Source organism: Bos indicus x Bos taurus, chromosome 3 (genome assembly GCF_003369695.1).
Source record: "Bos indicus x Bos taurus breed Angus x Brahman F1 hybrid chromosome 3, Bos_hybrid_MaternalHap_v2.0, whole genome shotgun sequence".
Taxonomy (NCBI): domain Eukaryota; kingdom Metazoa; phylum Chordata; class Mammalia; order Artiodactyla; family Bovidae; genus Bos; species Bos indicus x Bos taurus.
Window position 1 is genome coordinate 60,693,774 of NC_040078.1, and position 13,336 is coordinate 60,707,109.

The window sequence follows — 13,336 nt, forward strand, 5'->3', positions numbered from 1 at the left end:
TGGGTCAGGAAGATCCTCTGGAGGAGGGCATGGCAACCCACTCCAGTATTCTTGCCATGGAGAGAGGAGGCTACAGTCTAGGGTCACAGAGAGTTGGACACAACCTAGTGACTGAGCATGCACACAGAGGAGTGCGAAGAAGGCAGGAGTGGGAGTAGGGACGGCAGGGAGACACAGCTCTGGAGGTGGACAGAAACCAGCTTATAGCCAATTTTTATGCCTTGCAAAGGAGCTTGGTTTTTATTCTACAGACAAGAGAGAACTGTGAAACAATTTTTAGCAGAGGATGAAATAAAGATATGTTTCAGGTCACTTTCTGGGGTGTGAGAGAAACACATTTGAGGGGAAGGAGTTCAAGGGCAGTGAAATAGTTTGGAAGGTGGCTGCAGCTGTTTAAATGGGGTGTGTGAGGATGGCTGAAACTCCAGTAGAGGTGGTAGAGACTGGAAAGAAAGGGACCCATTTGAAAAATCTTTAGGAAATGCTCCCATTTGTGGAAGGGGAGTGGATTGCCCGTCCTGTCATCCATCCATGAGAGGGAGTAGATTCAACTTTTGTGGTCATCCTTGGAGTGAGAAAGGCATTGTCCTTTCCTGAAATGATGCCCAATATCTCTGTTCACTGTCAATGCTTGAGGCATCTGATTTCGCAGGGGTAATGCTCATGAGACACTGAGTTTTCTGCAGTGGGTCCAATGCGTTATTCAGAAGTTTTCTTTTTTCCTCTCAAATATCTGAAGCTTAATCCTAGTGAGGAGAGCTGTCATTTTCTTCCCAGACAGGAAGCTGAACTGTCTTTTCAAATACCCCGGAGCTTTGTGAACTCACAAACCTTTCATTGTAAGTACTTGTCTAACTTACAGGGAAGTTACACAGAGTTCTCACCATGCCCTATGCTTAAGATGCATCCCGCATCTACAGTTCTGCCCTTGGTGCATGGGCCCCTCAAAGTAAGCTGCCTTTGCAGAGGTCAAAGGAATTGTTCTTTGAATCTGAAGATAGGTCTCAGTACGGGGGTGTGTGATGTCTATGCTCGAGACTGCTGGTAGGTATGCATTAGATCCCTAGTCTGTAGAAAGTTACATGGCTGCCAGAAGGAAAAAAATTTTTTTTAATTCATTCATTTATTATTTAATTATATTTATTAAGATGCTATTCTGTGGCCTGGTGCTAGCTGAGGTACTGATTGATTTACTCTTCCTCTGGGTTTAGGTGGTTGGTAGGTCAGGGCTAGGAGATGCTCTATGTGAGACTGATGGGTGGGAGTGGATGAACACCCAGGACAGCCATAAGCTGGGGTGGTAGGTAGAAGGATCTAAACAAAGTCCTGGGGCAGAAGCCAAAGGTCAGGAGCTAGTGGGTCAGTATATATGTGTGAACTCCACAGGGGAGGAAAAAGATGGAGAGGCAGGACACAGCTAAGAGACAGGACCAGATGGGGCTGGTGCCAAATGGCAGCAGGTTCAGAATAAGAGCAGAAGTCTAGGAACATTGCTGCAGATTGATGGGCGTGAGATGCTCACCATATAGGAAGCTGGGGAGTTATGGGCTTGGGTACTTTCTGAGCGCTTCAAAAGCACAGGTTTGTGGCAGCCATGACTTTACAGGTACAAGGGAAGGGCTCTTAAAAAAATCACTGTCTGCTTGTAGCAGACAAGACTAAAATAAATGGAATCCAGCAGGGACAGAGGGCAGACGGCATCAACTGACTGTACTATTTTGTGAGGAAGAGTTCAATGGGGACCAAATTTGTAGGAATTTGGCCAATGAAGTAAAAGTTAAGTTGTACAATTGTCCTCCTCAAAAGCCTTATTTTCTTCATCCAAACTCACTATGCTTTTCTTGACTCCACACTAGTCATGCTCCCTGTGTCAGAGGTAGAGGCCTGTGACATTATGCTTCACACTCATGCTCAGGAGCCACCTCCTTTATGAGAGCCCATCTGGAGTCACTAAGTCAGCTTATATCACCTCCTCCTGGCTGGTAAGTCACTTGAGCAGTCATCTCTGCTAGATCATGAGGTCCATGACATATTTTACTATTCATTACTGATCTCTCTGGACATCCAGCCCAACAAAGGATGGCGAACACTTGACTCTGGCATTTCTCTCTATCAACTATTCCCCGCTCTCCTTCTCCTGCTCTCACAGTTATGAACATGTCATCTTTCATTACTCTGGAATCTGCCCCTTCACTTCCGGGAAGCCTGTCTGTTACCCTTCTCCAGTGACATTTTATTCTTTCCAAATTCTCTTCGTTCCATTTTCCCATCTGCATTTTCCTTTCTTCCTTCTTCTGCCATCATTTTTTTCTTTTCCACTTCATGTTCCTTTTTTTCCCTTTCAGGAACCATCTTCAAGAGCTTGCCTTGGTGACTCTTGATACATAGTCACCATTTGCACTGTTATTCTTCATTTGTCCATACGTTTGTGACTATCCTTATACCATTCATTCATCAAAACATCCATTCATCTATTTTTTCTCATCAAATCCTTTTAGGTGGCTTCTATGTGAAAGCAAGGGTGTTACACACTGAGACAGGTCAGGAGATGTGACACAATCCCTGCACCCAATGTTCAAGGCTGGTATCGTTGGATTGTCTCCCTATGTGAGTTTATTTTACTTTTTATTTTTAATTGGAGGATAATTGCTTTGCAAGGTTGTGTTTGTTTCCACTGTACAACAATACGAACCAGGTATACATAGACACATACGCCCTCCCTCTGGAGCCTCACTCCCACCCTTCCCATCCCACTCATCTAGATTGTCCCAGAGCACCAAGCTGGGCTCCCTGTGTATACCACAGCTTCCCACTAGCTAGCTGTTTTACACATGGGAGTGTATATGTGTCAGTGTTACTCTCTCAATTCACTCCTCATCCCTTCTTCCCTGCTGTGTCTACACGTCCGTGGTAAACATGGACATTCACATTTACTTCACAGTTTGCAATGTACTTTCAAACTTTATTTCCTATGTAATTTGATATTTTGCACAAATTTTATATGCAAGTTTAGTGGAACAAGAATTAGTTTCAAATAACATTGATTTAAAATGATTTAACAGATAACTCAGATGTTCAACTTCAAGCTCAGTGCTCCATCTACCCAGGGATACATCAGGGCAGAGAATTTCTCTTCAGGGTCTTTAATAACTTTTCAACAGGGCAAAGAATGGCTCTCCCATGCAGTTAGCACTCAGTAAATCTTAGGTCATTTTCCTGAGGAATTTGCCATTGCTTGATATTCTGACTTAAAAAAAAAAAATATAGAGGACATCAAAAGTGATTGATCTATCTGATTTTATTTGTCCAAGGACACTGGACCCAAGGAAAGGTTGTGCCTGGAAAATGTCATACAGTCAAAATGGCACATCATAAAACTTGGATCCTGTAAGAAAACAGAATTTAGCTCTGGCTCTTCTACCTTTGCACAGAGTAGCAGCAGTAACGCTGGTGTGTGTGTGTGTGCATGTGTGTGTATTTGTATAAGTTCTACCCTCCAGCTCTCTGAATTTTTAAGAGTTTGAAGCATTTAAAAAATATTTGTTTGAAAGTATCATGAAGGCTAGTGGGAGATTAACTGTCAGAGTGCCGGCAGGAGAGGGATCAGGTGTACTGTAGTCATGGTTACCCTAGTCATTCTCTTTTCTTGGACCCAGTGATATCTGGTTGCTCTGGGTGGGGTCTGTGGTTCCCAAGACCCTTGTACTCGTGGAGTTCAACATTGGTGGAGCTGAACATGGGAGTCCAACATCAAAAACCAGATACATAAGATTAACCTTGAAGTATATTTCAGCAATGCCATTGCCATGTAGAACTGTCTGTTGTTCCAACCACTGTAATTCAATAAAATTTAGTTCAGTCACATTAAACTAACATTTCATGATCATTGGCAACATTCTGGAAACTCAGTGTTATAAGAATAATTCTCAGACTCTGATCTCCAACAAAGTCAAGTAGTCTTTCTTTTTTTCTTTTTCTCCTACCATGCCATTTTTTGGTTCTATTTCTCTATGATCCCTGAGGGATATGGGGAAGAGATCTATTATCTTTTCTTTTTATGAAGAAAAATTGGTTAATATGTTTTTCCCTCTAGTCAACAGGATCCTTTCCATCTTAAGCACATACTTTCCCTGGCACTCGGTACATTTGAACACCTCCTAACTGTCCCAGCTCCCCATAGAGGGCCAGGAGAGGACCACGAAAGCCATTTCATTTCTTTCAACTTGGCTAAATTCTTAGCATTTACTTTCCAGTTGGACAAACATTACAACAAACTGAAAGGCAAAAAAGATCAACCTTTGAAGAGCTTTTGTCAGAACAACACCCTTTTTAGAAGCTGGTTGATTTGCCCTATCTCTTGATTCTCTGCTGGATGGAAACTAGGGTGTCAACCTGATGTAGCCGTGACATTCTTCTCTCCAAATGTCCAGAATGGCACCTTCTACAGACCCTGCTATTCTTCTGAAGTGGGGCTTCGCCTTGGGTGGGAATTCACACTGAGACATGTGTTCCAGGGCAAAATTTCTACTTAGATATCAAAGAAGTGGTGGTGGGTGCAGGAGTGGGTCCCAATGATGAAATGGATTTATGAATGCAACAAGAAGGGGCATGGAGATTCAGGAGCTCTCTTAGCTTATAACACTGGAAAACTTCAAGTTCTGTGCTAGAAATGAGAGTGAGAGAAAAAAAAAGTGCAAAGAAATAAAGTGAGGAGACAAGCTGTTTGCATCTAATGTCTCAGGAAACTCACATATTTTATATACATTCTGGCAACAATACAGATATGCAAAAGTGGGGTTTTTAAGCCCCCAGATATTTCAACTATAATGATCTGTTTCAAGATCTTTCCCAGCCATGAAATGATGAACTGGGGGAGTGAGGGGCCTGGAGCAAAGCAAAGACTGAGAGTCTAGGAAGTTTTTATTAAATGACTCATAAATAGCAGGAAGAAAATTATGGTAGTTACAATAAGCTCATTTTAATTAAAGTGAAACTTTTATTTTTTCCTGATGTGGGACTGTATTCTGAAAACATCACTACAGGGTCTGGATAAATTCAAACCACTTAAGAACTAAGCCCTGATAGGAGCAGATGTGCTCTGGGTATGTTACAAATGGGGCCACTGATGGGATGGATTCATTTTCCTGCTCAGCCATGGAAGTGCTGTGACCTCAGTGGCCCCATGTGTAACATACCCAAGCTCTTTAAGCTCTTTGGGTTCTCTCAGCATATTTTTTCCACTTGTGAAATGGAAAGGGATGTGGCAGGTGCCCTGTGGGCAATGTAAAAACAGCAAAATTTTTACAGGAGTGGGATTTAGGAATAGTAGTGGAAGTTTATTTCTCCCTTACATTTTCTTTCCCACCCTGACCAGTCCTCTGTCTTCACAGACTAAACTGACTTGGGGGCTCTTGCTCTCCTTTCCACAAGCCTTAAGCCTGCTTGGGTGGATTTGACCTGTGATATACATGCGCATCAGAGTCACTTGCAAGAATTCCCTGAAAACATGGGTATACCACTCATGTCTAGTGGTAGGAAGAATGATGCCCTCCCATCCCCCAAGATGTCCATATCCTTATTCCTGGGACCTGGAAGTATTACTACCTTACATGGCAAAAGGGCCAACATACTAAATATCTTGAGATGGGAGATTATCCAGGGTTATCTGGGTGGGCCCAAACAAACCCTTTGGGTCCTTATAAGTGACAGAGTTGGGGTGGAAGAGTGGGTGTCAGACTCACAGAGAGACTTGAAGATTTTCCAGCCTACATTCTTAAGCTGGAAAAGGCAAGGAATGAGTTCTCCCTTAGAGTCTCCAGAATGAACCTACCCACATCTTGATTTTAGCCCAGTGGAACCCATTTCAGACTTCTGACTTCCCAAACTACAAGTCTGTGTGTTTTTAAGCCACCAATATTGTGACAATTTGTTACAACACCAACAGGAAGCCAATGCATATCCCAAGACCATCATTTCATTGTTTGTTAATAGAGACTGGAGTGAATGAAAAAAGAAAAAAACTCCATCAGCCTTCTCCTTTAAAGGCAGTCTACTGAAAGCAGGAGAAATAGAGCTGGTAGGAATGGACTGAACTTTACATCCTTACTCAAGTGCTCAGGTGCCTAGTGTGTAGGGTATCAGTTCAGTTCAGTTCAGTCGCTCAGTCGTGTCCGACTCTTTGCTACTCCATGAATCGCAGCATGCCAGGCCTCTCTGTCCATCACCAACTCCCAGAGTTTACCCAAACTCATGTCCATCGAGTCGGTGATGCCATCCAGCCATCTCATCCTCTGTCATCCCCTTCTCCTCCTGCCCCCAATCCCTCCAGGTATCAGGGTCTTTTCCAATGAGTCAACTCTTCGCATGAGGTGGCCAAAGTATTGGAGTTTCAGCTTGAGCATCAGTCCTTCCAATAAACACCCAGGACTGATCTCCTTTAGGATGGACTGGTTGGATCTCCTTGCAGTCCAAGGGCCTCTCAAGAGTCTTCATTTAGCTTTATTTTATTTATCATAATTATATAAAATAATTTATACAATTATTTATAAAAATATAAAAAATATATTTCACCTCACACTTTCCAGAATGATCTTCTGAGACCAGAAATCTGATTACACCAGTTTTCTGTTTAAAAATTTTCAATGTATTTGCCTTGACTTTAAGAGAGGGACTGAATTCCTTAGCATTGTCTACAAGACCTTCAATGATCAGTTCCTGACTGAGCCCCTGGCTATGTTTCCAACCATACTTTCTCCCCTAATTGGGAGAAAGCTCTGCCCATGGTGAGTTACTTACAGGTTTCCACATGCTGTGATTTCCCACAGTCTCTTGTTTTCACTTGAATGTCCTTTACTTTTAGATCTTGAGCACTTCTTCTTATAGCTGGCACTTATAAATGCTTTACAGGTATTAATTCATTAAACTTCATATTTTAGGACTAATAGTATCCCCATCTTATAGATAAGGAAACTGAGGTACAAGGTAGTTAAGTATCTTGACCAAGGCCACCTGTCTAATACATGGGAAAATAAAGATGCTGACCTGGACGCAAGAATGAGGCACATGGGGAGATGAAACAGGGAAGGGGGAAAAGACAATATAAGGGCATATTAAGCCCATGTTTTTGGGCTCCTGGAGTTTGATCCTGCTAGATCCTTCTGAGTTGCAGAAATTGCCTACCCGGGAATGTATAAGGAACATGTTTCTCCACTGGTTTCCATTTCCTGTTGATGGAGGCTTACCAATGATGGGGATGTTGAGTGTCTTACACTCTCTGGTAGCACATGGGCAGATGGCAAGCAGACACTTGTATTGCACCAGTGTTTTTGACTCTGGAAATACTTAGAATTGGAGATTCTCAGGGCAGAAAGTTAAAGGCACCCAGCATGCACTTGAGGTGACATAGTGACATAGAAATTGTCATAAAACCCTACCGCAGTTATAGTGGAAATTGGAGGTAAGGCCAGGGAGGTGAAGTGCTATACAATAGGCTTCTGATACTGTGTCTTAGGTTTCCTGATAAAGTTAATAGTTTCAGGGTATGGGCTGTGTGGAATGAAGCTCCTTCTGTAAATGTGCATAGACCTCAAAAGCTGAACTAGGTCCTTGCTGTTCCTGTCCAGCCTTTCATAAACACTGTCTTAGAAATTATTGTTTAAAAATGGTCACATAATATGGTTTTATAATGCTTTAACATGTTATTTTTATTGTTATTATAATTCACATTTTATTCATGTGTTCCTTTCATTCAGTTAGATATTTTACAAATATAGGTTAACTACAATTCTTTGATGCACATTTTCTTGAGAAAAATAAGTAACAAGCAAGGCAAAACCACACAGGTACACACCAGGAAGAATCCAAGAATTCTGAGGCTGATACCAACCACACTAGGAGTTATGCTTCATGCCATCCATAAGAACTAATCTACTTTAAAGAAGCTTTTCAAGGAAGGGCTGAGGTGGTGAAAGGAGAGAACCTAATTGCATTTTTGGATTTGGTTGATTTGATAGAATCACATAGGTTCATCTTTCACTCACTTTCTGCATTTAAAAATAAGTACATTCAGATTAGGTGAAGGACAATCCCTTCTCATGACACCTAACATCTTACTAGGCTTGAGTCAGAAGCAGTAAATTTGAGCAGAAGTCTCAGAGACTGGGAAAATTGTTGATGACAACGGCAGGGGACAGAGGAGAGGGCCACGCGGGGGAGGGCCCCTGGACGTGATGTACCCACTCTGCTACCAAGTCTGGGTGGCCGGCTGACAAAGTCACATGCTGGAGGCTGTGGGCATGAGTTTTGCATGGACTACAGGGCACTGATATCCCCAGGAAGAAAAACAAGATGAAGAATTAGCCAGAGGTCTGACTCTACAGGAATTCCGTGATTCCCCAGCCTCTTAAAAAAAAGATTGTTTCCAGAGTCTATTTGTTTTCTGGCTGGAAATCAGGTGAGCAAGATATAAGGGCTGTTTGTCAATTCTCAGGCAGGGAAATCACTAATTCATTTCTTTCTGGGGTCAGGGGACCTGGTCTCCTTTTACCAAGAGAAAATTACTTCATGGAGAAAGAGCTGTCATCATAAGGAGGAAAGGAATTAAGCAGCACTGAATTTGCAAGTTCCTCATTTGCTTCCATTCTTTGATTTTTGAGCTGGCACTTACTTGGGAGCTTTCTGCCTAGAAATTTAAAACTAGCTTCCTGTATAATTATAGAAAGTTATTGAGTTACATTTTGTTTTTAATAAACACACACACACACAGGCATACACACCTCAATCCTCACAGGTCACCTTTACCTTGAAGGTTGAGTGTAAAAATTCATTTTAGTAAATATATACTGAATGTGTGCTTTGCGTCCAGATACCATGATGAATGCTGGGGAGAAGAAAGACATGGTTCGTGCCTTTCTGAGCCAGCAATCTCTTCAGGAAGAAAAGAGCTTGGAATGAGAAACCATTCATTCATTTAACCATTTACTCAACAAATGTGTATTGAGTGCTTGTTATGGACTGACGTATGTCCCCTGAAAAATTCATATGTTGATGCTCTCACGTTCAGTGTGACTGTATTTGAAGATTGAAGCTTTAGGGAGGTAAAGTTAAATAAAATTATATGAATGGAACTTTACTCCCTTAGGATAGGTAACCTTATAAGAATAGGAAGAGACGCCAAAGAGCTTTCTCTTTGATGCTGAGCATGAGCTGAGAAAACAGGCCCTATGAGGACAGAAGGAAGGCAAGCTGTCCTTCTCAAGCCAAGAAGAGAGGGCTCACCAGAAAAATGCTGATAGCATATTGATTTTGGGTTTCTAGGCTCCAGAACTGTGAGAAATACATTTCTCTTGTTTAAGTCACCTTAAACAAAATATCACCATGAAATTTTGTTACTGCAGCTCAAGTAGACTAACACAGGACCTAATTACTAGGTGCCAGGCACTGGGTTAGGTGTTAAGGGTAAAACGCAGCACAATTTGTACAGTTCCTGTCCTCAAGGGATTTCTTTCCAGGTGAAGGTTAAGTATAATGTATGTTATGAGAGCATGAATAGAGTTACCTGTGGAGAATTCATGGAAGGGATATAACTTATTTTAGAAGTTAGGAAAAGTCTGCAAGAAGTGCTTTTCTTGATCTCAACTGTAAGTTCAAAAATGGTGGAAGTTGACATTGGGGAGGTTCATTTACGCAGTGGCAACAGTCAGTGTGAGGACTTAATGACAGAAGAGACCTTGGCTAGTTTGAGATCCTGGAATGAGGCCAGCATGGCAGAGTTTATATGGCAATGAGAAAGACAGGCATAAGTCAGCTCAGACTCCCAAGGTCGTGTTCAGAAATGTGTGATTGAGTCTAAGAACTCAAGGATTATAAACGAGAAAACTAAATTAGAATATTATGGAAGAACTCTAGCAGTGGGTAAGCAAATCAGAAGACCCTTAAACTCCAATGATTATAACAGCCTAAAGCATTGTTTCTCAAGGCTAGATGGAGAATATGAAAGAGGTGATTTTGTCCAGGAGTAGTCATTTTTATATGCCTAAAAGGATCTATCCTTTGGCATGTTTTGTAATTGTACTTTCTGCAACCTATGAGGAAGAAAGTGCCTATGCTATTTCAAAGGAAAATACTTTATGTGTTTGTGGTTTTAAGGCCATCACATGCCATATCAACTCTACCAAAAGAGACTATGCAAAATGCAACTTGTTGAAAGACATGTATAACTAAATCATTCACTTAGAAATGTCTTTCTTTACTTGTCAGCTGAGAAATGGTTGAAACTGATAAATGATCTGCTAAAGAACTTGGTTCATTGGGAGTACATCCATCTAGTAAGTGTTAGCAGTTATACTCCTTTGACATGGATTCAGGCCTATACCTCAGAACAAGCTTCACCAGTGACTAAGAGTGTTGATGGGAACACTATTAATTATGGTGAAGCCTGGATGGTTTTGCCAGGTTGTCACACTCAGCATGAATGTCATTCTCCACTCGAGAGAGGAGCTCAAAGGACGTGAGAAAAAGGCTGGGGTTTGAAACTGGCTATTGGCAGGGTTGAGTGTGGGAGGGACAAGGGGGAAAGAAAAAACACATCAGGCTGCCAGACACTTGGTAGGGTCTATGCAATTAGTTCCTCATTCCCCCCATGTAGCTAAGCCAATCCAAGCTAAGCACACAAAACATTCCTCTTAATTTTCTAAGAGTTTCACAAGAGGGACTTTATGGAACCGAATCAGATGTTTCTATAGTTTCCTTGACTTCTTTTTCTTTCTTCTTTTATCTTTTTTTGTGTATGTGTGTGGACCCCTATTCCCTTAGTTGCTACTCTGCCTTGCTTTATCCACCACATAGCATATTAGAGACTATTTTCTACAATTCCTATAAGATTTGAAAACCTAAACTTGCAGAGTCATAGCATTTCCTCTGATTGTTGATACTATGCTTGCTTATTTCTTTTTCTCTCTCTGGAATGCCCAGCTGGGCTTGGATTGAATTCACTTCTCCGATCTGCAGAATGGCGATTTCTGTACATGCATTCCACGAATGGGCTGTCTCAAGTTATCAGTGGGAGCTCTGCCCAGAGAATAAAGTGCAGAGCATGTTCTAGAGGGCTACTGTACAGGCAGGGGAGAAGTTTGCCTTTTGACTGTGTAAGAACAGTCAATTACTGTGGATCCTTTTAGCTCCATCTGCAACATTTGGCACACTAACACGGGGGATGGCTGGGAAATCTGGTATCTTGGAAACTGAGTATTCTTTAAATGCAAAAATGGAGGACATGGCTAAATAAAGAGAGAAATGGCAGAAGAATTGTTTCAAGGTGGGTTTGTCATTTATCAGCGTAATATTTAGACAACCTCTCCCGTCTCTCATTCCTTTCTTTCACTGACCTAGTTTTAATTATGCCATGTGAAAAATGTACTTGGTCTTTACAGTCATAAATTAAGTTGCTTCTTGTAACTGGTTCTAAATTTCAGGGGTAAAAGACTTGGGTTGGTCTTTGATCATATACTGCAAAAATGTCAAAAACCACAAGAAAAATAGACAATGAGAAAGCCTGTCAAACAAAGGTTTAATTTTACCAAGTTTCATTTTTCCTGAGTTCTTGGCTTCTTCAGTTACAAATTGATTAGGTATTTAAAATTAAATTAAGATTAACATGAAATTCTTCCAACCCTTCTATTCAGTTTCTAGGTTTCCTTTTGGTTTTCTATACCTATGTACAATTAAAAAATCATTGAGTTTATTCAAGTTGCCTTTTCTCAATTTCTGAGATGAAACTCCGGAACTCTGGAAAGAGTTCTTTGATTCTGGAAGACTTGTTCCATCTGTGTGATATGAATGAAAACATTTCACTCTTACCTTAATGGTAGGTTGTATTTTCTTTGAAGCAAGGTTTAACTGGTATATTAAAAGAAATATTAAAGCCTGTCTTTAAAACCATCAGAGATGGAAACTATAATTAAATTTTTCCCCAGTCAAGAAGCCAGTAGGACTAGCTAATCTTTATAAGTGACATATATTGGTGCCTAACCTGCCTGCCAATGCAGGAGATATGACAGACATGGGTTCTATCCTTGGGTCAGGAAGATCCCCTAGAGGAGGAAATGGCAACCCACTCCAGCATTCTTGCATGGGGAATCCCATGACAGAGGAGCCTGGTGGCCTATGGTCCATAAGGTCGAAAAGAGTCAGACATGACTTAAGGGACTTAGCACTCTGTGTAAAGCACTGAAGCTGTAGCTTTACCTACAGATACTTTATCATCTTTACCTTCAAAATAATTCTAGAAGGTGGGAGGTAGGCACTGTTCTGCATATTTTGTAGTTAAGGAAACTGAACTTCTGTGATGTTAAGGGACTTGCTCAAGGGAAGTCTTGCTGGGCCTTAGATTTGGGATTCATGCTAATGCTTGGCAGCTGCTGATCTTCCCACCCTGCCTCCCTGCCACCCAAGTGACTGTAATCTACTTTTCCCTGTGTCTGTGTTGGCTGGCAATTCAGGGGAGACAGAGAGTCATGTTCGGGACCAATGGGAAGCAGATTCATGAGAAGTTTATTTGGACAGAATCTAGGATCAGGTTGATGTTGAAAAAGTCACCTAACCTCTGCACCTCAGTTTTTTTCCTTGTCTATAAAATGGGGACAGTAATGGTGGGAAATGGCAACCCACTCCAGTACTCTTGCCTGGAAAATCCCATGACTGAATGACTTCACTTCACTTCAATAGTGTCTTTTATAGGGCTGTTGTTAGGATTGAATTATCCATGTCAATTATTTAGCATTTTGCCTGGTACAGAGAAAATTATTAAGTACTCTTATTTTCTTTCTCTGTCTCCCTCCCTTCCAACAGCAACCATTCATTGAATATTTAGTAAATACCTGTTATGCATGATTCTAGATATGGAGTTATCAGATGTGAATGCAAAGAGACTCCTTGAAACTCAAAGATTTTAAATTCTTAAGATCCTTGAGAACACTAAATTATGTAACAATAGAATTCTTGCAGGCTGCATATTAAGTCGCTTCAGTTGTGTCTGACTCTTTGCAACACTATGGACTGTAGCCCATCAAATTCCTCTGTCCATGGGATTCTCCAGACAAGAATACTGGAGTGGGTTGCCATGCCCTCCTCCAGGGGATCTTCCTGACCCAGAGATTGAACCCGAGTCTCTTATGTCTCCTGCATTAGCAGGGGGGTTCTTTACCACTAGTGCCACCCAGGAAGCCCATAACAATAGGTTACACACTATTACAAAATTCTGAGTGATAAAATACTGCTGCTGCTAAGTTACTTCAGTTGGGTCCGACTCTGTGCAACCCCATAGACGGCAGCCCACCAG